At 43.5% G+C, this 25799-nt stretch overlaps 2 long non-coding RNA genes across 2 annotated transcripts in view; one reads left to right on the top strand and one right to left on the bottom strand.

Annotated features, from left to right (window-relative positions):
- Nucleotides 1–12121, bottom strand: part of LOC140700185 (uncharacterized) — a 31367-nt gene extending 19246 nt beyond the window's left edge. The window contains exons 1-2 of the long non-coding RNA XR_012078476.1: nucleotides 11521–12121; nucleotides 7717–7899 (exon numbers count right to left, since the gene is read on the bottom strand). This is a non-coding gene — a long non-coding RNA (uncharacterized lncRNA). The remainder of the gene's footprint in view (nucleotides 1–7716; nucleotides 7900–11520) is intronic.
- Nucleotides 12122–12228: 107 nt separating this feature from the next.
- The window catches only part of LOC116282653 (uncharacterized), a 172982-nt gene continuing 159411 nt past the window's right edge, over nucleotides 12229–25799 (top strand). Inside the window, exon 1 of the long non-coding RNA XR_012078477.1 lies at nucleotides 12229–12311. This is a non-coding gene — a long non-coding RNA (uncharacterized lncRNA). The remainder of the gene's footprint in view (nucleotides 12312–25799) is intronic.

Raw genomic sequence — 25799 nt, 5'->3', positions numbered from 1 at the left:
CTCTCTCCCCCATCGCTGCTGTACCACTACTGCTATATGAATTGTGGTGAATACTGCTTTCTTCATGTGGTCATTAGGCATTGTCGGTGGCAGGTGAGGCAACATGCTTTCTTGTTTCCAACCAATGGCGAGGGAGGGGGCAAGGGAGAAACAGGGAGAGAGAGAAACACTCTCCTCTCACCATGGAAAGAAAAGTCCACCTCTGTAGTCAGACTGAACCAACTGAGGATATATATGCCCACTCCTGGGCCTGTAATAGTAGCCAGGTGGACACTGTGTGCTGCAGGAATTTTAAACCTAGCATTAGGAAGGATGATGAAATGATTAGCTTAGATCGGGTTTTTCAACATTGGCTCCAATGACATTTGGGGGTAATTCTTTATTGTGGGAGCTGTCCTGTGCACTGCAGAATGTTTATCAGCATTCCTCATCTCTATGCAAGCTGTGCCAAGAGAGCAAGGGGCAGTGTGGATGGAGGTGAGGCTGGGAGGAGGGCAGGAACTAAATGAGGCAGGATCTTGTAGGACATGCTAAGGATTTCAGGTTTTATCCTGACAGCACCAGGAAGCTACCACAAGGCTTTAAGTAGAGGTAAAGTCTAGCTGGGATCTGCAGAAAGGATAGGAAAAGACTAGTATGGAAAGCACTGGGACCAGTTATTGCAGTATGGTGTATGCTGTTGAGAGAAGATGGATGATAAGGACCCAAATATTGTCCTTTGGATTTAGTGATATGGAAGCCATTGGCGATCCCAGCAAGAACCATTTTGGAAGTGATTTGTGTTGGGGTCAGAAGCCAGGTTGGAGAGGCCTGAAGAATGCATGGGAGAAGACATGGGACAGAGTAGTTTCCTCTTGGAGAATTTTGGCTGTGCAGGGAGGGGAGATATCTGGACAGGGAAGTGAGGACCAGGAAGTTTTCCTTTGGGATGAAAGACATTTTACCATGTTTAAATGGTTTAAGTGGGGCAGGAAGCAGAGGTTTGGAAATACAGGACAGACAGAGATAGAGGAAGGGAGAGAAAGAAATATGAAATGGATAGTATAAGGTTGCTGAAAAGGCAGGAGGGAATGGAATCCAGACCCACGAGCCTTTGAAAGGAGAAAGGGTACCTCTGCTATTGGAACCAGAGAGGAGGAGGAGAGGAGGGACACAGCTGTAGGTGGACATGAAGGGTTGTGGTGGGTAGTTGACAGCATTTCTATTTGAACTCTACTATAGTTACCATAAAGCAGAGGTTCAGAGTCTGTACAAAGGATGGGGGAGAGTTTCTGTAGTCAAATATATTTGGGAAATGCTGCATTAAGGTTAAGCAATTATCTTCATCAATGGCCTTTTTGGAGCCATTTTCATTGTGAGTATCCAAGAGAGGAATAGAGTAAACAGCATTTCCCAATGGACCACAGAGCTTTTCTGTACACAGTACTTCATGGAACACATCTGGAAAACACTGAGCAGGATGAACACCTTCATTTTATGGTAGGAGAACCTAAAATCCAAAAGATGAGAAGGGACCTGTAGAAAATCCCTTGGTTGGATTAGCAGGCATGGAAGGTGCTTTTGTAGGAAGCACAGGGGCTTCCTCAGGACTTCACTTCCATGAACACAGCCCTCTCATTCATGATCATACTGTGTGATGGGACCCCCTGCCATATGGGACAATCTGGTTCTACTTGGAAATACGAAATCAGACAGAGAGATAGCCATTAAACCTTTATATGTTATATGAAAGAATGCGAGGCAGAACACAAGTCTACTGACTCTGAGTTGGCCCGCCTGGAGTCCATAACAGAACTAGCTGTGTGTCGTTGAGAAAGTTACTTGACTTCTCTGTGTCTCAGTTTCTTCATCTGTATAAAGGGGGCAATCATGGCAGTCTTACTACAAAGAATTGTGGTAATGATTAAATACAATACTTATAAAGAGCTTAGAATACTGTCTGATCCAAGTAAGTGAACAGTGATTGTTAGCTATTACTGGGAGCAGAGGGGCAGCTGTGTTCCATCCTGTAAACAGGGCAGCAGAAAAAGCTACTCTAGCAAAGCAAAGAAAAATGAACAGGTGTGTCTAGCAAGGTAAGGAAGAATAATATAGACAGAATAGTCTTTCTAGAGGCCTGAATCTGCCTTTGGGACCCATGAGACGCCCATGTCTCTACGAGAAATTCCTCTATAAAATTAAGCTAGTCCCGTGACTTGCAAAGAGATATAATGAGTACAATGGCTGAGACAGGATTTGAACCCGAGTCTCCTGGCTTCTAGTCCAGTACTCTGATAATTACCATACACAGTTTGTTTAGGACTTGGGTGTAACTCAGTGAGACAATCTTTGTAGCCAGCAGCAGATTGTGTCTGGGATTAAATTAAGTGTCCCTGGTTTCAAGAGAGGCAGACTTTTGACCTACTAGCCGCTGCAGCCTGCATCTGATTGAAGAAGCTGGAGGTGTCACAGAGACCAGGGCATTGAGGGCTTAGAAATCATTTCAGCCCCTCCTTTAAGATTTTCAACTCAGTGGATAGTCTATGACATAGTCTAGAAATTGATGAAATGGATAATTTTGGTCTGCTGTGGATTCTGTGTTTGCCGTGACTGTCCATAATTCCAAACTTTGGCTTGTACACTTCTCCCTGCCTGGAATGTCCTATCCTTCCTGTTCTGTCTGTGAAAGGCCTACTCTGGTGGATCTCAAACTGCTGACAGCTGGAGAGTCACCTGGGGGAGTCTGTTAAGCTGCCACTTCTCTGGACCCCTCTCAGGATTTGAATTCAGTCAGTCTGAGATGGGGCCCAGGAATCTGCCTGTTAGACAAGTGCCCCAGATAATTCTGATGTTAGAAATTCAGGCACCACTCTTTGAAAACACTTCATACTCTTATTCAGAATTTCTGGAAGGAATTCCAGAATTGAAGAACATATGGAGTGGGACTTTTAAAAACAATTTTGATGTGGGGGCTAGTTTTCACCTTGGACTTAGTTTCCTGGTCTGTAAACAGGGTTAATAATGGAGACACTTCTCTCTTGAGGTTGCCTTGCAGCTCAAATGAGCTCAGTGTAAAAAAGGCAGCTTGTTAGCTGTGACATCAGTGGCAGTAATTATTTTGTATTAACATACAAACCTCTCCTGGAAGGAATCTTAGCAGCTATGTAATCTTGCATTTCAGTTTTTAGCAGGAACATATCTTATTTTTCACTATATCCCCGACCTAGCTCAGAGCCTAGTGTATAACAGCAGGCTTAAGTTTTGTTGATAAGGACCTAATATTTTTAAGCTTCTGAATACAAATGAGTCATCACCCAAGATGCTGATTGGCTGACACCAGTTCTCTTTGGTTGGATACTGAATAATGAAGAGGAAAAGCTGATTATTAATGCAGAGAAGCTAGAAAAGGCAGTGAATAGCAGCACAAAAATAGCCTCAATAATTATAAGTCTCACAAAGCCTGTTGCGATGTACTTTATCAGTCAAAAATGAAGTGTGTGTGACATGAAATGAATCATGAAATGAATGATGAATAAGAGAAGGAATCTTACTTATTATTCAATGTGTTTTATCAGAAGTAATAGATTTGTTTGTATCTAACATAAAATATATATCTAACAAATATGTACCTAGTATTATCTAATGTGTAAAGTAACATGTACCTAACAATTCTTCATGTAAAAATATCATCATAATTCAGTATTAAGTTGGCTCTAGCCTCACTTTAATAATTTTAAAAAAGCTACAAGACACTTAAATAAGCTTTCACTATCAGCCCCCTGCTCTTTGGGAATGTGTGGCTAGCATCTTTCTTTGATTTCATAACTGAATGGGTAGAAATAAGAAGATAATATTTTTCTGTTTAACTTCTTCCAAAGCAGTCTCTTAATATTGCTATATGCTATTCTCATAAGCTGCTTGTCTTGTATAGAAAACTGTTCATATTTCCATACTCATATTATCTGTAATTATTTCCAATGTTTTTACTGGGAGGGGGGATGGAACGTGTTTCTTTAGTGCATTGGTACCTTGCTTCCAGAACAAAATTGGGGCAGATATACTCAGTTTACCATCTCAACTGATTTGCTATGATATGTTGACAGTATTGGGTTTCAGTAAATAAATCCCTTTTTCCCCTTCTGAGCTGGAAACAATTGAGGCAGCCACATAAGAGGCAGGCGAAAAGAGATCCATATTTCTCCTCCATGACTGGTATACTGAGAATGTGGTTCTAAACCACAGCTAAGTCGGCTTAATACCATTTCTCTTATGAATTAGGTAGCCAGCATACAATTCCTCTTTCTTTAGTAATAGAATTCCTAGGTTATAGTGGGGCACATACTCATCTAGAATAAAGACCATATTTCCCAGCCTCATTTGCAGCTCAGTATGGCCATATGACTAAGTGCGATCCAGTGTAATTTAAGCAGTGAGTGTCTTGAAGTGGTGTGTGCTAGGAAGTGTCCTTAAAGGAAAGTCTTTCTTTATCCCCTTTGTTCTTCCTGCTGACTGAAAGGTGGATGTGATGGCTGGAACTCAAGAAGCCATACTGCACCACTGGGTTCTAACTACATGTTGACAATGATGGATAATAAGAGGAAAAAAGTCTGCTTTTCGGATGACCATTTTGATGGCTGATTTAGTGTGTCAATTTTACCAGGCCATGGAATGCCCAAATATTTGGCTAAACATTATTTCTGGGTGTGTCTGTGAGGGTGTTTCCAGATGAGATCAGCATTTGAATTGATGGACTCAGTAAAGCAGCTTGCCCTCTCAAATACAGGTGTGATTATTATCCTATCTGTTAAGGGCCTGAATAGAACAAAATGGTAGCATAAAGGAGAATCTGATATCTCTGCCTGACTGCTGGAGCTGAAACATCAGTCTTCAGACTCCAACTGGGACTTACACCCTTGACTGTCCTGGTTCTCAGGCCTTTGGACTCAGTCTGGAACTACATCATTGGCTTTCCTATTATCTCTAGCCTGCAGACAGCAGATCATGAGACTTCTTAGCCAATTCTCTCTCTGTCTCTCTCTGTTTCTCTGTCTCTCTGTCTGTCTGTCTGTCTGTCTGTCTCTCTGGCCCTTTTTCTCTGGAAACTCCGACTAATACAGATTTTGCTACTGAGAGTGGTCTAGAAGGCAAGATCACTGCCCCAGTGGGTCAGGAAGGCAGAGCATCAAGCTGAAGAGAATTATTCTTGAGCCTTTAAGGTCTCGTGGAGTTTGCCCTGCTAAGTTTGAACTTGCTTGAGACCTGTCACCCTTTCCTTCTTTCCCATTTCTCTAGGAATGGGAATGTCTATCCTATGCCTGTCCCATCACTGGATTTTGAAAGCACGTAACTTGTTTGGTTTCATAGGTTCACAGCTGGAGAGGAATTTTGTCACAGGATGAAATGTGCTTCAAGTCTCACCCATATCTGATTGAGATGATACACGCACGAGGCTTTGGACTTTGGACTTTAGAGTTGACGCTGGAATAAGGTAAGATTTTGGGGGCTGTTGGGATGGAGTTAATGGACTTTGCATGTGAGGAAGGCATGAATTTAGGGGGCCAAGGACTGAATGTTTGTGTCCTCCCCAAATTCATATATTGAAGCCCTAAGCTCCCAATGTGATGATATTTGGAGTTGGGGCCTTTGGGAGGTAATTAGGTGATAAGGGTGGAGCCCCTCATGAATGAGGTTAGTGCTGTTATAAAAAGAGACATGAGAGATGATCTCTCTTTGCCCTGGAGGAACATAGCTGGAAGGCAGGCATCTGTAAACCAGGAAGAAGACCTTCATCAGAAATGGAACTGGACTTGATCTTGAACTTCCCAGCCTCCAGAACCGTGAGAAATAAATTTCTGTTGTTTAAACCACCCACCCTATGGTGTTTTGTTACAGCAGCTTAAGCTGACCAAGACAGTAATAAAGTGCCACGCTAGCCCTGAACTGCTTAACTCTGGATTTCACTTACATAAGATAAAGAATAAACTTCTATTTGACTTAAACACCAGTCTTTTGCGGTTTTCTGTCATTTTCAGCCAAACTTAATCTTAACTAATACTGGCAATGACAGGCCTCTTCCACAGGGGCAACTCCAGATCTAATGGCAGAGAGAAGGCCAAATGCGTCCTTCGCAGACAGATCACAAAAGAGAACCACTCAGAGAGGGCTGAGCCATGGATATTCGGTTCCTTTTTCCAAATACCATTCAGGATAGTCATTTATCCCAGGGGAGAAATGACTGGAGGCACCAAGAAAGACCAGGAATGTTAACTAAGGAGGCTCCTCCATATGGAAATGTGAGGCTTCAAGAAGAGAGGTTCTCCTGAGAAATATGAGTGCATCAAAGACTGCAAATTCTCTGGGTTAGAGGGAGGGGTTCAGGAAGAGGGAGGAGGTGGGAGAGGCATTTACACTGGATAACATAAGACCACATCTTAAATGTGCAAAATAAGGAGAAAAGGAGTTTAGAGGTGGGAAGAGTTACTTTGGCTGAATGGAATGTAAAATCCTAAGCGTTATGAAAAGCACCTTCAAGAGCATCTGGTCCAATAATCTTTTACTGATGAGGACCAGAGTGGTTAAGAGAATTTTTAAAAAACTGGTAACACAGTTTCCATGATGTCATTAAATGAACTTTGACTAGAGCTCCAATCCCTCAAAGGTCTGCAACTTTCTACTGGGACTTTGAAAGACTGGAAGGAGAAGAGGCCCAACACAAGTGGGAGAGAAAGACGTGAACAAAGGCTGAAATGTACAGGGTTGCCAAAACATGTTCCACAGACAGTAAAGTAGAACACTGTGGTTATCGTGGGCAATCCATGTTGCTAAGGAGTAGGGTAAGTAGGGCCATGTATATGGGTCTTTAAATGCTAGATGAAAGTGTTTTGAGTTTATCTTTTGGCAAAAAAGGAGGCATGGAGGATTTTGGAGCTGGTTATTGTTACGTGACCCTTGATCAGGCACCACACAAAGAATGTTTCCCAGGACTGTGGGCCCCTCAAGGGCAGGAGGGCTTGACTGAGGCACCTCCCTAACAATTTACAGGACAAAGCTCAAGACCCTTAGAATGCTAGGGCTCTGATCTGACCTCCAGCCCCCACCACACACATCACTTGACATTCTCCTCCTTGATTTCAGGCTCCAGCAACACCAAAATGCTTTTAGGCTGACACAATCAAAAATTAAACATTTTCGTGGATTAAAGCAAAATGCATTTCTCATATGTGTTACATGTCAGTTGCAGTCTGGCAAAAGGACTCTGATCACAGTATTCAGCCCTCCAGGCTGATGGAGACTCCATCTTAAAACATGCTCTATGGTGGGTGAGGCAGGGACAGGAGAGTATGGCAAACCATACACTGACACTGAAAGCTACTGCCCAGAGGTACCACATCATTCGTTCACATTTTATTAGCTAAAAAAGTCACAAACCCAAGATCCATGGAGCAGGCAAGTATAATCCACCCTAGGGAGGAGAAGCAGGTGACGCAATTTACTACAGCGCCCCCACCTCACCCCTGCAATGCTCACGTGCTGTTCTGTTAGTGCCCGAGCACACTTGCATTCTCCCACTCATCCTCCTCCCCATCACTGCTCTTTGTGCCAGCCACCAGGCTAAGCTTTTCCCATCCTTCCTCTCATTCAATCAAAGTGACTCTATGGAGGCAGTGTGGTGATTAACCCACTTTACAGAGAAAGACATGAGATAGAGACATTATCAGTGAGCTTTTCAGTTCTTACCTCTGTCCTCTTCTCTGGGCCCTGTGGTGAACCATCCACCTCCTCAGGCCTTCTGGTCTGTCTCCTCTGCACCTTCTGGTGAGAGATGGTCACAGCTTTGGGGACTTGCAGTACCTCCAGCCAGGGAAGGTGAACTGCAGACAAAGACAAGGTGCTTTGGGAGCATAGACGACTTGGATAAATCTGTGGATGTAGAGAAAAAGGAGGGGCAGCAGTTTGGGATACATGCCAGGTCCAAGTCTTCTGGGAAAAGCATAGAACTACCTGTGTGCAGGCTCTGAAAGGACAGGTGTTCCTTAAGTGCTCTTATGTGAGAGATGTTTTATGTCTGCTGTTTCATCTCAGTAACTCAGAATCTGGGCTACACATATGATGATGATGATAACAGTGATGATGACAAGAAACATCTACATGATTTATGGCACTTAACATGGGTCAAAGATGTTACTTTAGGTTCTATACATATCAACATATTTAATTCTCATGACACTCTCGGGAGGAGACACTGTGATTATCCCCATTTTACAGGTGATGAAACTGAATCAGAGAGGTTAAGTGACTTGCTCAGGTTTACACAGCTAGTAAGTAGCAGAGCCTAGATTGGATCCCAGGCAGTCTGTCTCTGGAGTTTGTGTTCTTAACCTCTATAATAATTATGAATGTGTGCTATGAGCCAAATTCTGTTCTAAGTGTTTTACTTGTATTAACTCATTTGCCCCATGCAACAAGAAATTTTTTAAATAAGATTTTTAAATTGTTTTATGAAATCTAAAATGAAGGTTTGAAAAATAATTGTACACTGTTAGATTTTTTTCACCAAAATAAATCATATCATATGGGTGAAAATAAAATCTATTTTAAAATAATGCTTTTTACATCTTCATCTGTTTTTTTCATTTTTTAAACTTTTTTATTGAAGCACAACACAGGCATGAAAAGTGCACAAATCTAAAGTGTACAATGAATTTTCTTATTATAGGAAACTGAATATAGTTCCCTGTGCCATACAGTAGGTCCTTGTTGTTTATATATTTTATATACAGTGGTGTGTATCTGTTAATCCCAAACTCCTATTTATCCCTCTTCCTCTTTCCCCTTTGGTAACCATAGTAACAAGAAGCTTTTGGTGTAGATACTCTTCTCATTTGCACTGGACACACAGGAAGCTGAGGCACAGACAGGTTAGGTAATTTGTCCCAAGTTCACACAGAGGTAGTTGGCAGAGCTGGTTCAAGCCCAGGGAGTCAGACCCCAGAACCAGCACTCTCAGCTACTGTGCCATTCTATCACAGCATTTGCTCATTTATAACCTACTGGATACAAAGCTGTCTATAATGGGGACCAGATGGATGTGAGTCTGGATTTAACCAGGATAACACTGGTTGACCTATCTCATGGAATAAGCTTTTTATAGTTCAGTGAATAGCTAAGTGTGTGTGTGTATCTGTGGTTAACATGTAAGCCTCAAATACAATGCAATTTCAGTGTTATGACCAATTCCTCCACGCTAGGAATTTGGTGAAACTAATTTGATAGAGTGATGAAAACTGTCTCTGTTATTGTTCTGATTAGATGCTATTCTGTGTCCCATGATGGTCCACATCCCACATTAATCTATGTAGTTTTGTTTGTTCATTTATTCAAGCATCATTGTTCCAGTTAGTTAATATTTATTGCACTGTTGGAGATACTGAGGATACAGAATTGAGCAAAACAGTTAGATTCCTGCCCTGTAGAGTCTACAGTCAAATGGGAGAGTCAGATAAACAAAAAAAATGAGTGATAAATGCTAGAGGGAAAAATTAAGGGAAGGGAGATACAGAATGCAAGGGGAAAGGGGAGTTGCTTACTTAGACATGGAAGCTAGAGATAGAGTCTTGAGAGAGTCCTGGAGAAGGTGAGTAAGTGGGCTGTGCAGATAGCTGTGAAAAATGTTCCAGAGCTGAGAGAATAGCATGTGCAAAGGGCCAGTGGTGGAAGTGCCCATGTCAGGCTTGAGGAGCATCAAGAAAGCTAGTGTGGCTAGAACAGAGTGAGCAAGGCAGAGAATACTGGGACAGAGAGGATGGTGAGGAAGTGAGAATGGAGAAATCACTGAGGGCCTCGAAGGCCATTGTGAGGCTTTTGGATCACATTTTGCGTGAGGAAGGGTGCCTCTGGAGGGCGTTCAGAAGCCGAGTCACAATCCATGAGTGGCATTTAGGCTGCCATGTGAAGCACAGGAAAACCAAATGCTCACCAAGAAGGGGTGGTTGAATAAATTATAGCACAGTCAAACCACGGATTAAGCCATTACAAAGATCGACTTGCCACTTGATTTGGAGGGAATTCCATGAGGAAATGCTGAGTGACAAAGCCAAAATGCAGAAAAGCAGGCACAACATCCTATTTTTATAAGGGCTTTCACCACTTTCCATATGCAATGCAAACCTGTATTTATTGAATGTGATATCAATAAATTAAATAAATTCTGCTAAGTGAAATAAGCCAAAAACACAAAGGACAAATAGTCGGTGATTCTACTTGTATGAGGTTCCTACAGCAGTCAAATTCACAGAGACAGGATGGTGCTTGCCAGGAGCTGGGGTGAGGGAGTATGACAATTAGTCTTTAATGGGTATGGAATTTCAGTCTGCGATGGTGAAAAAGTTCTAGAGATGGATGGTAGTGATGAATGCACAACGTAAATGTACTTAATGCCATCGAGCTATATGCACTTAAAAATGGTTGAAATGGTGAATTCCATACTACACATGCTTTACCACAATTAAAAGGGGGGAAAAAGGAAGAAAGGAAGCCCTGTGTGACTGAAAATCCACTGTTTACAGTGGCTGGGGTCCCGTAAAGACAGTACCTGGGAGAACTTGCCCAAGCCTATGGTTGCTCCTTCTTGGAACACTTTTCCCAGTGGTCCACCTCTCACGACATCAGTTAGCTGGCAGCGACCCTGGTGTTCCTTCCCCCATTCTGATCTCACAGCCTAATTAAGTGTGCCCAGACGTTGGAAGCTCCTAGGGAGGACGGATGATGGCGGCCATCTGTCACAGAGACAAGGACGTGAAGATGGCCTTGTGAAGTGTCACCTTCAGAGGGAAACTGGGGGAGCCAGGAAAATGCTAGAAGCATGCTCTGGCAAGAAAGAGGGGTGTGGAACTCAGATGTGAGCAGAGGTAATAATCACACTGGAATTTCCAAAGGTTATCCAAGACTCCATTTCAATGCCAGTTATACTTAACCTTTTTTTAAACTTTTAGCTTTCTCCTCTCAAGCCTGTTTGAAATAAACATGTCTCCCCAAGGAAGAGAGAAATCCATTTCACTTGGCCAAAAGCAGCAGGATGTCACAAAAGCACCTAAGCCATGGCTGTCTGCCAGACCGATTTAAGACAGCAGTCTTTAGTTAGGAGAAACAGCAACCAGCATCTCTCCTTGTTTCACGTAGTTTGTTAGGTATGGGGCATCCTATTTCTCATCCTCCTTTCTCCTTCACCAGCCTCTTACATCGTGTCCCTCTGAAGGAGGGGATGTTCCACATCCAGTATATGTAGCACCTGGCAGACACCTGTAAGCACTGATTGTACTTTTCAAACTGGACATCACCTACCAAGGCAGGAAGTATCTCCACAGAGAACCTGCCTTTGATCAGGGCAGCCAGAGGAAGAGAGGAGATGGGGCTGAAGATACTGGACACTGGATGATGAGGGGAGGAAGGAGCAGTAGTGACTCCAGAATTTGGTTCTGTTCCCCCTAGAGAAATGTGTGGCTGGCAGCAGCTACTGCTTAACTGTAAAGGACAAAGACTTACCTGTGGGCAAGTGTGGGGTGGAAAAAGAGCCATTTCCAAGTGTGATGGAGCATTTCCAGCTACAGGTGTTCTGTTCCTTGACTGTGCACAGTCTCCCAGCCCTAACTTTGCCAGACCGTGAAGATGAGCTGTAAGGCTTTGACCCTCCTCCCAGACTAGCTCCCTCGTACTGCTTTCCCGCAAACGTGAAGCGGAGGTCTGAGCCTGCTCTTTCTATGCGGTCTCGGTCTATATTGTTCACTGTGACTCCTTTCTCTCCGCCATCAATTCCTTAGTGGGGAACCAGACTAGCTGGGTTCAAATCCCACGTCTCTGGGCCGGAGGGCTGACCAGAGAGCAACTCTGGGGGCGGGAGGAGGCCGGGCGTGCTCTGAGGCCCTCGCAGTGCAGGGCCCACGGGCGCCCACCCCGCTCCCTTGTCTGGGGGCCGATTGAAGTCCGCCTGCTGTTGATTTCCCTAGTTGGCGTCGTTAATTCATCCCACATGTTTTCTCGCCGGCTGGTGAAAGAAAACCCCAGTGTCAGGTTGCGCCTGAGCCGGAGTCAGAGCGGCTTCCCCTGACATCAGTGTGATCCTGGGCAGATGCGCGTCCAGGGCAGGGCGGCGTGACCGCGGGGCTACGGAGTCTGCGTCAGAGCGAGGCGCATGCGTGGACTGAAGGCTCGGCGAGCGCCTCCCGAAGGGCATTCTGGGTGTTAAACCTTCCAGCGTCTGAGGAGGGGAACGCTCCGGGCCTTGTCATCCACCTGTGGCAGCGTAGGCCTTCGCTCCTGGTTGCTGCTTTGCAGTTGTGAGTACAGACTTTTTTTTTTTTTTTTAAATAAAGGTCCTCTCAAGCGCAAGTGCAGCTTTACACGCACTGCTATCTTCTGTCTACCGTGCTCACATAATCTTGTAAGGTGGGTCGGTAATACGTTCATTGTCATTTTACCAGTGAGGAAATTGGGTCCCGAGAAGTCAGGTAGCTTGCTTCGAGACACCCAGCCAGGAAGCAGCAAAGCTTCGTACTTGGAGACTGTGTGCTTTCCTTGAACTGCAGAGATGTGGGTTGATTTTGCAGTGCCTGTCCGAGGGGGAAGTTTTGGGGGGAAGAGGGGGGATGCGGAGATGAAGAGAGGGATGCGTGAACAAACGCGGTAGAGCTGAAGGACGCAGGATGGCAGTATAGGATCTCTGCCCTGGCTCTTACCACCAAACGGCATGCCTGTCCTCACCTGATAATGCACCAACTCCCATGGAAACTACAAAGCCCAGTGCAGTTGTCACCACCACTGAGAAGCCTTCCTGACCATAACCCAGTACTCTAGCTGCCCCTAAATAAAAGTTATCATGCTGCCCTTGTAGTTTGTATCTCCCTTTGTAGTTGTGATGTTTGGGCTCACTTCTTGTTTAAGCAACTTCCTTCTCTACAGATAAGTGGGTCCCCTGAGTGCAGGGACTAGGTCTTTATCAGCTTTGATTTAATAGTGCCTGGTAAAGCACCTGGCATATAGCAGAAGCTCAGTCAAGATTTGGGAAAGGAAGGAAGGGAGAAAAGGAGGGAGGGCGGGAGGAAGGAGGCAGACATCCAAGCTACTTGGCTCTTTCTGTGGTTACAAACTTATGGGAAATCTTCAAAGTGCATGTGCCAAGCAGCAGGACTGCACCACTGCTGATGAGGTTTTCTGGCCTTAATAATCTACCCACCTCCCCTTCTTCCACCACACACACACACACACACACACACACACACATCCACACTGCCACAGCTTCAACTTTCAGTAACACAACCAATTTTAATAGGCTTCATTTCCCTTCCCATCAAAACTTGGAGAAATTTAATGAAATTCCCTTTAATTCCTCTTTAGTGAAACTCGTGGGTGACATTTCAATTGTTCAGATCCATTTATATGTCTGCAACCATCATTCTTCTCTTTTTATTTCCTCCTCTGGGAAGCTTTGCTTTTTATGCATATAAAGTGTATGTGTGTGTGTATAGCATCAAGAAATAATTTTTTTTCAAAGCTGGTTTCGTAAAGCATCTTTGAAACTTTTTCCATGTTATTTATTCTTCTAAAATAGAAGCTGTGGTCAAAAACTGCAAGAGAAATAAAATTCATGGGACTGGAAATAGTGTTGGCTGTGAGCACATGCTGTCATTTCTATAAGTCATGTCTCCATGTTCAAACGGGTTTGACTGTTTATAGCAGTCATCATGCTGGCATCCATCTATCCAAAAGTGGGGAGAAAATATTGGCTAGGTCATGATCATGCAACTTCAATATTCATTCAGCAAATATTTATGAAGCACTTATATGTCCTGGGCTTTACTCTAAATTCTACTTCTGTGATAAGATAGACATAGTCACTGGCTTTTCATTGGCAGTCACAAGATTTTCATTTTGAAGAGAGAAAAGAGCAACAAAAATAAGTAAAGAAACAATTATATGCAATAATTAGGAAGTTTGATAAGTGCTGTTAAGAAATAATTTGAGGACCAAGGCAGAAAATCATGAATATGGCTGATCCCTCTCAAATAATGCATACAGGAAGGCTGCTCTGAGCTGAGACCAGAGGATATGAAGAACAAGGGAAAGGAGTGTAAGACACAGAAATAGCATGTGCAAAGGATCTGGGGTATAAAAGAATTTAGTGTGTTCTGAAACTTGTCAGAGGGCCAGTAAGGCTGTAACCAAATTACCGAAACAGAACTGGCATAAGGTAAGGTGGGAGAAGGATGAAGTGGCCAGACCATGACCTTTTGGGCTATAATAAAGCAACTGAATTTCATCCAGAGTTCGGCGAAACACCACTGAGGGTTCTGAACTGAGGAGTGACATGGTCCATTTTATATGTTAAGAAACTCTGTGGTGAGTGGAGGGGGTGGGCAAGATATAAGTTAAGGGTCTTGTTAGGAGACTGAAACAAGAATCCAGAGGAGTGTTAACGAGGACCTAGAAAGACTAATGATGATAATTACAGCTCACAGCTCCATGGCATCTGCTCTGTGCCCTGTGCTGAATGCTTTATAGACATTGACAGATATAATCCTCATAACACTCCTGTGAGATCAGTGCTACTTACTACCCCCATTTTACAGATAAGGAAATGGGCATGGAGAAGTTAAAGAGCTTGCCAAGGTCACACACTAGTTTAGTAATCCTAGCAGTCTTGCTTGCAGCTAAGGGATGAAGAGTGGTGTGAGAAAGGGTGATGGTTTTAAGGAGAACTGACCTTGCATGGAGACTTAGTGGGCAGGTGGGTGCTCAGTGGTAAAGGAGAGAGAGGAATCAGAGAGGCTGTGACTTGGATACTGGGGCAGGTGGCACTGGAGAACGCATGGGTCCATCTTTTGTCAGTGCTGCACACAGAACAGCAGCTTGGAAGGGCCTGCCTTACCACTTGTGTGGCATTAAGAGAGCCCCTTGTAACCGTGTTTCCCAGTTCGATCGGTGCAGACTGGGGTTCCCCAGCCGGGGTTGGCATGCATGTGTGTAATGTGAAAATTTCACTGGAATGTCACAGGGATTTCTACCCTGCCCTTCCAACCTCCCAAGGACATTGTGAGCAACAGATGAAATAATGAGAGGCAGCCTGGCAGAGTAGGAAGCCAGAAAGCTTGGGCTGTAGTTCCCTCCCTGTCTCTGAACCCTTGTAGGAATTCAGTGTCACTGTACCTCAGTTTCAACACTGGTGAAATAGGAGTCATTCCTCCTCTGATGACCTCACAGGGCTGCTGTGAAAGGGTAAAGGGAGTTGTTGGGTGAATGCACTTTGAAAATGATTGGGCACTTCCCAAACGTGGGGTTTGTTTCTCTGTTCATAGCTACGTGTCAGTGGGAAAACAGGCTCCACACAGAGTGTATGTTGTCTAAGTATGTTATCCTTGGTGATAAACATGTGTGTATTTGTCAGACAAAAGCACTATGTTGGCCCATATTTTCAAATGATGCTCTGAAATCACTGAACTTGAAGCCTTAAAAAGAGATTGTCCTTAAAAAGAGAGTGTCCTCAGTCCCAAATCCCTTTCTGGCATCTCCAGCTAGGAATTTATTCATTTCACAAGGCATTTTTTTAAACACTGGCCTGGGCATAGGAGTGAACACATCAGAAACATTCTCAGGCTTCAGTAAGGTTGCATTTGGGTGAAGGAAGATAGGCAGTATACAAGCAAATAATCAAATACATAAGCCTTTGAATTTCAGATTGTGTTCACTACTGTGAAGGAAACAAGCCAGATGAGGACAAGAGAGTGACTTGGGGACCAGGAGGTGGCAGCTACTTTCATGGGTGGTCAGAGCAAGAAGGAAGAAGCTATGGGAAGACCCAGGGAGAGAATGTTCTGAACGTAGAGAGATGACCAATGGCAAGACCCCCAGCTAGGAATCAAAATAGCCTATCTGAGAAACAGGAAGGCTGGTGTCTCCGAAGTGTTGTGGGTGAGGGGAAGAGTGATAATAGATGAGATAATAGATTTGAGTGATCATATCATGTTAGACCAGATTGTAGAGGACATGGTAGAGTTTGACTTTATTCTAGGTGCAAAGAAGCCTTTGGAGGATTTGAAGCAGAAAATCACACCATTTGAATTAACTTCTCAAAGACCCCTCTTGCTACTGGCTGGAAATAGGCTTGAGGTGGAGCAAGACAAGTTAGGAGACAGTCATTGAGGCCAGAGGTGCAGAGGGAGTGAAGAGGACTTTGGGATGTACTTTGAGAACACAGGCAAAAGGACTAGTTGTTGGATGAGATGTGGGTAATGAGAAAAAGTCAGGAACTGAGAAAGACTCTAAGGTTTTGACCAGATATAAGGAAGCTCTTGAATTAAATAAACCCTTTGCTCTAGATTCTCGTAAGTCTGAACTGTCTTGTGGAACTATAATCACAGGGACCTTTTATCTGCCCACCCTCAGAGTAGTTCAGTCATCAACGGAAGCAAGACTTACTCAGAACAAGAGTTTGTGGAGCCAGAGAGGAGCCAAAGAAATAAGAAATGTTATGGAGTAGAAGTGGGAAGAATGTTCCAGCTTCTTTTCCTCTTGTCTTTTCACTGAGAGGATTATTGAACTCTCCTCTGCCTGAACAATTCTCCTTCGAATCTGTGGTCAAAGCCAGAAGCCAAGAAAAAAAGCCCTGAAATAGTGATCCTTAAATCCGTTTCAGTTTCTTTTCCCATGCCATGTCCGAGAGTGTCCGACCACACTGGGTCATGGAGGAGCAGAGGATGGAAGATGGTGGAGAAACACTGGGACAGACGGGAGAGGAAGTGAGAATTCATACTCAAGAGGGAGCAGAGGAGTGGTGGAATTTGCTTTTTATGCTCCTCTTCCAACCTCACAAATCAGGCTTGGGGTCACTTTTACATCCACAGTGCATGGCCAGATTGAAAGACGCACTTAGAATAAATGCTTACGTAAAAAGACTCCAGAGCTTCATCCCCCTAGCCTTGCGGCTCTGCCCCAAGTTAACCCTGAAATAAGAAAACAGGCTTAGTGGAGCACTTATTACAAGGTTTCATAATCTCCTGTTTGACAGCAGCTGGTGGTACAAAGTGTGGAGTCTACTGGATCCGATTATTCAACAGATGGTTCTGTTTTCGAATTTACTCCACATGTTCAGATGCTTTTTCGCCAAATTCATATTTCCCATCTGAGACTATCCCTGGGACTGTACTTTAATGTAGGTTGAAGATTGTATGCTTTAAAATTTTTCTTTGAATCTCCCAATAGAAAAATAATTCCCAAACACCAGAGGCAATCACAGGGGCAGGGCAGTGACTGCACGTGACCACAAGGGGATTGTACCCCGAGGCCCAGTCTTGCCTCAGTCAAACCTCCTGCCAGAGGTGGACTCAGATATGCCCTATTTGGAGAAGCCTCAAAACCCTGTCAAAATGACCTTGAGATTTGAACAGTGTGTTCCTTTCCTTGGGCAATACATGTTAGCACATCAAAATTCTTAGTAGCAAATTAAAACTCCTTTAGCAGAGAATAAAGGCACTAAGTAACTACGTTACTGGCCCATTATGTGTCTCTAATTGTGTCATCTTGCTCCTCAGTAGGGTTTTACATTCATTATTTCTAGGTCCTTTTCCCACTGCTGCACATTAATGGTCTTCCTATTCTTTCTCTTCACTCCAGCTGCCTACAGCTGTCAGCCACCCACTCCAGCTTTGCCTTTCTAGTGTTTTCATCTTCCTGCCAGCATTATGAAATTTAATTTAGAACAAAAAATTGTTCCCTGAGCCTCCTTTTCTTTATGAATTTCTGGTTTCTATCACCATTTAGAATCCTCCCCAGTTCTCCGGGCACCTGTTCCTAGAAATGTCCAATATTGCCTTTGCTCTGCCCAAGTGCATGTTCCCTGTGGACACAGGAAAGAGAACAAATGCTTTGGAAGGCGGGATGTATTCCAGAGCTAGGGTGGTGCAAGGGGGAGAGCATGCTGGTTTGGAGACCTAGTTCTGAGTCACTGTGTGACCCATCTCCAGGGATAGCAGTCCACATAGAGAATAAGGTGGATGGTGACTTCTGCAGCTATAAGATAATGAGGCTGATGCCCCATGGAGTTGTGCAAAGCAATAGCCCTCCCACCAGTGAGTTCTGAGAATTGATGCCATTTCCTCCCCATCTTTGGCACTCCATTTTCTCATCTCACAGAGACGCTTTGTATGTAATGACTACTAAGATCATTTCTGCTGCTGTTTCTAAGGCCATTGTAAGGAAAAGACCCACCCCCCGTTCTCTGTGCCTGTACCTCTTACATAAATATTGGGCAGGAGCAGCTGCATAATTGGTGGGGCCCAATGCAAAATGAAAATGTTCAATGACTCATTCAGTGACTATTAAGAATTTGAAGGTGGTGACTACAGAATATTAAATGAAGCACAGGGCCTCTTTAAGTGTGGGGCCTTGTGTGGCAGCACAGGTCGCATGCCCTGGAAGCTGGCCCTGATGCTGCACCTACTGTGTGACCATGTTTAGTCTGCTGGGGAAAGTCATTGGTTTTCTCAGAAAGGAGGGATTTCCTGAGTCACTCAAGTGAATGTAGATGGATCCTCAGGTGGAAAGCCAGCTACTGAAAGGTGGCTCCTAAGCTGCTGTGTCCTGCTTGTGGTCTCATGGGTCTAGATGTCGAGAGACTTGTACCACTGGGTGGTGGTGGTCTCCATGTAATGCCCTCCATGTAAAGGCAGACCTGAAGCTTGGATGGGATCTGGTCTGTGACCACTGAGGGCAGGTAATATTTGCAAAGTAGTTTCCCTAATTTTATCTTATTTTGGAGGCTTATTTCTGTACAAATACAGCTAAAGTGCTATTCAGCAGAATTATCCTTAGAAATACACTGTAGCATGTGGAAGAAATTCTTTGATAAATTTCTGGGGGTGGAGGATGAGGTCCCAAGGGTATCCCAAGGGTTTAATAGCCAAAGATGGTCACTAAACTGCTATGCAGAAGACAAGGAAAGGAACTTGTGTGGCTTCTGAGGGGATGAGGGGTTGAGAGAACATAAGGAGGGGGAAATGAGAAATGAGTGGAGGAGACTGGGCATTGCTAAGGAGAACGGCAAGATGGAGAGATGTCTGTCAGCCTCAAAGTGGGTAGGGGATTTGGGGATAGCCAATGTTCAGGAAGGGATTTTTCACTTGTTTGATGTATGTGATGTAAGCCCTCACTTCCCTTGGACTCCTGTGTAGAATCTTTAGTCGTCTAGATTGTGTGGTGCTGTGCTGTGTGTATGTGTGAGTGTGCGTGCTCTTTTGGGGACGTGAGAAGATGCTGATTTCTGTGTATTGTCTGATTCAGTGCAAAGGCAGAAGCAGCATCCGGGAACAGGACACCTGGGGCAGAAGAGACCTGAGGCTGTAGGCTCCTGACAAGTTTCTGGACTTTCCCAGGCCCTGGTAATTGGTGATGGAGGGGGCGTAGCAGATGGTTTAAAGGAATTTCTTCTAGAACAGAGGGATGGGGAGAACTTCAGCTTACATCTGCATTTTCTTTCCTTTTGTTATTCCTGAGCCTTTAGAAAGGTCTCATTTAAACATTCCAGCATGGGCTCAAGCTGTAGTACAGACTATGAAGGAAGGCTCATGTGTCTTCACTTGGACCAGAGAGTGAAATGGGGCGGAAGCGCCCCTTTCCACCTTGTTAGGCGAGCACAGTAGTGGCAGTTGTTCTTAGTGACAGAGATGATCATGGGGATGGTGAATTTTGGGTGCAAGCATTGTGGTTATGAGATCCAGCTTCCCTACTCCCACTCAAATATGGAGATTATCTTTTCACTGTCATCCTGGAATCACCCAGGGTTTATTTATAAAAGACATCTAATGTCCTTGGATCCATGTGTTGTATATTCATCTACCTCACCTGTTTGCAGTTTGGGAACCATAATAAGGGCTATATTTCTGAGCGTCCTGGAATTCCATAAATCTTATATCACACTATGATATATGTCTGAGGAAGCTTCCCCCTAAAATAGAAATGCTGTTAAGAGATCCCACAGCATTAATATTTTAAAAGGTTGATAAATGAGTAAAAATGCAATTTAGTCATTAAAGTTTAAGAAACTCTACTCATGCTTCTCATCTGTGCAGTTATGTTCTCAGAACTCATTTTCACATTGTATTTAATGTGTGCTTTATTGAAAGCTTCTTCCATCTATGTAAGACGCTAATTCAGGGAAACAAATGAGTGGGATCTTTGGCGTAGGGAAAAGTACCTTCTCTAATAGGCAATTTCTTAAGAATGGTGTTTCAGTCAAGGTTCTCCAGCTGCAAGGAAAACAAAGTCACAGAAACTAGTTCAAATATAAGGAGGAATTTTATGGAAATGAGTAAAACGATCTTACCTGGATGTTGGAAGTGGAGGGTTACAAACTGAGGCAGGACCCTGCAATAATGCCTTCCATCTCTCATTGGGTTGAGTGGGAAGAACTGCCCTTCACGTTTCTGCCTTGGCTGATTTTTTTTTTCTCTCAATCCCCTTTTCCTAGACAGCAGCACCACGTCTCGGTGGTGGTTCATGGCCAACAACGACCTTGTGGATCTAAATTACCTACGTGGATGGGTGCTAAGGGGACAGCTGTGCTATGCAGTGAGGGCTACAGTGTTCACATTTGCTTGTGGTGGTTTTACCTGGTGGTGGTGGCAGAGCCGAAACTGTGCACTTAGGAGGTCGAAGAGCTTTATTAATTCTTGAGGAAGATAGTGTAGGAGATGCTGCAGGAACCCAAATGCCAACTGGCTGAGACTGAGCAGACAGAAATTGGAGAGGAGAGGATTTTTGATTTTATGTATTTAACTTTTTGTACTTTGAGCTTTAAAAAGAGACTTCGTTTGGGGTTTAACTTTTAGGCTTTTATTTCACCGGGAATTGAATAATTAGAGGAAGTTTCAGTTACATAACTTTGAAATAGTCCTCATTGTATTAGTTGGGTTCATTGTCTAGCCTCTGGCAAGCTCTGCTGGATCATGTGGCTGGGCATGATTGGAGATGGGAAATAGACTAGAGAGTGATTCTTTGGCCTGTGAGGAAATTGGTCTTGGAGGTAATAAATGTCCTTTTCCAACCTAGAGCCTCCTGGAGGCAGAGGTTGAATGGCTCACCTCAGAGACCCAGGAGATTATATTAACAGTGGTAGGAATTCATAAGGAAGGGTGGCCAACTGTCCTGGTTTTCCTGGGACTGAGAGGGTTCCTGGGATATGAGACTTTCACTGCTGAAATTGTGAAATTCCCAGGTAAATTGGGACAGTTTGTCAGCCTACCTAAGGGAGGGAAAAACCTGGCTGGGCTTTTTTCCTGAATAGCGCTGATGATGAAGATGGGCAGGAGACAGCCTCCCCATCCCCTGGTCCACAGGCCTTGCTGCCTTGCAGTGAGGTGCCCTCAGGGGGATCGGACATCTGAGATGGTGCCTGGTTTTTTAAAGGGGAAAGAATAAGCTGCCAGTTGTCCTAAGGCCTAGGCTTGAAAGTTCCAAAATGTAACTTCATTGCATTCTTTTGTCAAAGCAAGGATAGAACCATCCTAATTTTAAAAGGAGAGGAAAAAGTCCCTAATTTTAAAAGGAGAGTCAAAACTCTTGACGGATGGAGCAGCATGCACAGGCCACAAGGGGAGGCATGGGTGGTGGCCATCTCTGGAGACTGTCTGCTAAAAATAATGATTTTGGAAATGTTGAAGCACCCAGGAGTGTAAAATGTCAGTGTAAGGACATATTCTATGCCAGGTCTATCGACCTTGAGGTAGTAAGATAGTGCGTGTCCTTAAGAATTTCTGGAAGGGGAGTGCAGCGTGACTGTGTGTGTATATGTGTACACACATATGTATGTACATGCACACATATGTGTTTACATACAGACATGTGTTCACACATATGTATATGGAAGGCATAGAAGTATTATACAGAAATTAGTGATTTTTTTTTTCTATTTAGGGGTAGTAAAAATAGCCAGATTTCACAAATAATCTAGGGGTTTTGAGGGATGAAGAGGTATACAAGAGGGGTTAGAACGTACCAGGCACAGGGAAATCATGTACAGTTTCAGGAATTTAAGGGTGCATGGCTTGGGCTTTAAGACCCAAGCGTGAATTTGGGTGGAGCGTGAGAAGGAGATGAAGCAGCAGGTAGAGAACATAACATGGAGGACCTTGTCTGCCATGTCATAGAACTGACTTATTCTAAAGTGAGGGAGTGACTTAATTTTAGTTATTTTAAAGTTTACTATGATAGCAGTAAATAACAGTAATAATAATAATAAAGTAATACTTAACATATGCTTTTTCCCAGACACTATTCTAAACAATTCAAAGTCATTTGGTATCACAAGACCCCTAAAAGGAAAGTTACCATTATTATCGTTCCCATTTTACAGTTGAGGAAATTGAGGCACAGAGAAGACAAATGACTTGCTGGTAAAGGGCTGAGCCTAAATTTGAACAGTGTACTCTAACCACTATACTATATCGCCATTTACTTTGTGGCAGATAGTTTGGTGTCAGGAGTGGCTGGAGACGTTTCTATCACTTAGGAGACCATTGAAATAATTCAGATGAGTGTTTTGTTTTTTTAAATAGAAGTACAGTCAGTTACAATGTGTCAATTTCTGGTGTGCAGCACAATGTCCCCTTCATACATATATGTACATATATTCATTTTCATATCCTTTTTCATTAAGGTTGTTAAAGAATACTGAATATAGTTCCCTGTGCTATACAAAAGACATTTTAAAAATCTATTTTTATATATAGTGGCTAACATTTGCAAATCTCAAACTCCCAAATTTATCCCTTCCCACCCCTTTTCCCCTGGTAATGGTAAGATTGTGTACTGTCTATAAGTCTGTTTCTGTTTTGTAGACGAGTTCATTAGTGCCCTCTTTTTTTCTTTTTTCAGATTCCACATATGAGTGATAATATGTGGTTTATCTTTTTCTCTTTCTGGCTTACTTCGCTTAGAATGATGATCTCTAGGTACATCTATGTTGCTGCAAATGGCATTATTTTATTCTTTTTCACAGCTGAGTAGTATTCCAGAGTAGTATTCCATTGTATAAATATACCTCAGCTTCTGTATCCTGTTGATGGATATTTAGGTTGTTTCCATGTCTTGGCTATTGTAAATAGTGCTGCTATGAACTTTGGGGTGCATGCATCTTTTTGAATTAGGGTTCCCTCTAGATATATGCCCAGGAGTGGGATTGCTGGATCAAATGGTAAGTCTGTTTTTAGTCTTTTGAGGAATGTCCATACTGTTTTCCATTATGGCTGCACCAAACTACATTCCTACCAACAGTATAGGAGGGTTCCCTTTTCTCCACACCCTCTCTAGCATTTATCATCCATGGACTTTTTAATGATGGCCACTCTGACTAGTATGAGGTACAGATGAGTGTTAAAATATCCTGAAAAAGGGCAGCAATAGTGGAAAGAAGTGACAGAGATGAATCCCAAAACTGTTAAACAAATACAGATAATGGGGTTCAGTGAACAACTGAATATGGAGAGAAAAGAAAGAAAAAGAAGTTTATGGTTTGGGTGGTCGTGCCATTATCAAGAATAAGAAGTGGAAGAGGATACAGAGCTGCATCTCATCCTACAAAATTTTGTGGGAAAAGTATGCTTTGTTTCCCATATTTTTCACAATGGACATATTTCTCCTTCAAATCACACAGATTTTACCATATCCCTAAATGCTTTCTCTGGAGCTCAGTACTTAATAGAAGTGGAATGGGTAATAAAGTTTACATTTAAAAGCACTTAAAAAGAAAAGAAAAAGAAGAGGATAGTTTGGTTTGGAGGGAAAAACAGAGTTCAGTTCTGACACTGATTTTGAAGCACTCATAGGGCAACAGAGCAGAGGTGTGTGTGGGAGACAGATGGACACGGGAGAGAGTCAGGGGAGGAGGGAGTTGCAGGGAGGGAGTGCGCCCTAGTGCCAAGTGCTTGGGAAGGTCAAGTAAGGTGAGGCATGTGGAGCTACCATGGATCTGTAAATACAGAGGTCAGCGTGACCTTGACAAGAACAGAGTGAGTGGGGAGGTGGCTGGAAGCCAGACTGCTGTGGGTGAGGAAAGGAGGAAGTGAAATCAGCAAGGGGTGGCCTAGATTTCCAAGAACTTGCCTGGGAAGGGAGGGAGAGGGGGAGAGCAGGAACTCATAGAGATGGAGGCCAGAGAGGGGGCATTTTTTTGGCCTGTTGGATTTTTTTGTTTTGTTTTGTTTTTTTAAGTCTGGGTTTATTTTCTACAGTGAGGGAATTTGAGAGAGATGGGCTCAATGTGTAGGAAGAAGAGGGGCACAGCTGATGGATATAAGCACCTGCATAGACCTAAGGCAGGGATAAACAAAGGACAGGTGGAAAGATTAGCCTAGGAGGACACTTCTCCTTTTAAAACAGGGGGAAGAAGATCAGAATGTTTAGAGAAGTAAGTATATGTGTAGTTGTAGGGATGGGGTAGAAAATTGGGAAATTTTGTAATAATCTTTCAGAAGTATTAACAAAGGTCAAAGTCATTTGCCCAAGAAGGAAAAGAGGGTTAGGGACCTGGAGTACGACAGTAGAGGTTGGAATAGCACTTTGGTAAACAGGGTGATGGGAAAAAATTACGTTCATGGAGAATTCATTGTCGTAAGTGCTGTGCTAGATCTTTAGTCATAGTAATAGTGGTAATAGTCAATAAGTAACAGCTGGTGTTAGAGCCCTTTGAAATTTCCTATACAAATTTTGTGCTCCATAAATATTCCTCGAGTGGCTGTGTTTTGCTTTTCCTGATCCAAGTTTGCTGGGAAAAAACCTGAAAGCAAGGGGAAGATTTCAGGAAGTTTAAGCCAGTCCCTGTCTTAAGGAGCCCCATCCCTGTCTTGAGGGACTTCCAGGCTAAGAGCTGAGAAGCAGTTGTATTAGAAATGTTAGCTAGCTGTCTCTATCCTTCCTTTCCCAGTGTCTCAAGAGCCTGGGAGCCAATCTGGCATCTGAAGTAGAATCCCAGAGGACTTTGACTGCAGTTACACTATGGCGGCTACCACTTCTAAGATATACGAGCTCTCAGCCACGGCTGCGATGTTGCCTGGGGTGATGCTCCTAATCCTTAACCCATTGGTTCTCAGTATGGTCCCCACACAGAGCATCAGTGTCTCCTGGGAACCTGTTTGCAAGGCAAATGCTCAGAACCCCCACTCAGAGCTCTGAGTGTGGAACCCAGGGATTGATGTTTCCTTTTTCTTAAAAAAAATATGGCAAAATACACACATAACATAAAATAGACCATCTTTGCCATTTGTAAGTGTATAGCCCAGTAGTCATAAATATATTCACATTGTTGTGCAACCTCCAGAACTCTTTTCATCTTAGAAAACTGACACTGTTTACCCGTTAAACAACTTCTCATCCCTTCTGCCCCCAGCCTCTGGCAGCCACCATTCTATTCTCTGTTCTGTAAGTTTGGGGACTCTCTCTCACTCCTCGCCCCCTTAGGTATATGCGTGTGTGTGTGTGTGTACACATATACCACATTGTGTTTATCCATTCATCTGTCCGTGGACACTTAGTTTCTATCGCTTGGCTATAGTAAGTAATGTTACCATGAACAAGTTGTGCAAATATCTATTCTCGACCCTGCTTTCAGATCTCTAGGGTGTAGACCCATGATCCATGTGTTCCCATGCCCTCAGGTGACTCTGATACTCACACAAGTTTGAGAACCACTTCTAGGGACCATGGCTATCATGCCCTTGTCCTGATCCCACCTCACTGTAGAGACCTTCCTCATGCTTTTAATCCTGATGCTCAACAAAGAC

Source organism: Vicugna pacos, chromosome 12, assembly GCF_048564905.1.
Source record: "Vicugna pacos chromosome 12, VicPac4, whole genome shotgun sequence".
Classification (NCBI taxonomy): Eukaryota; Metazoa; Chordata; class Mammalia; order Artiodactyla; family Camelidae; genus Vicugna; species Vicugna pacos.
The sequence above is the reverse complement of the archived record's forward strand: the minus strand, read 5'-3'. Positions and strand labels throughout refer to the sequence as shown.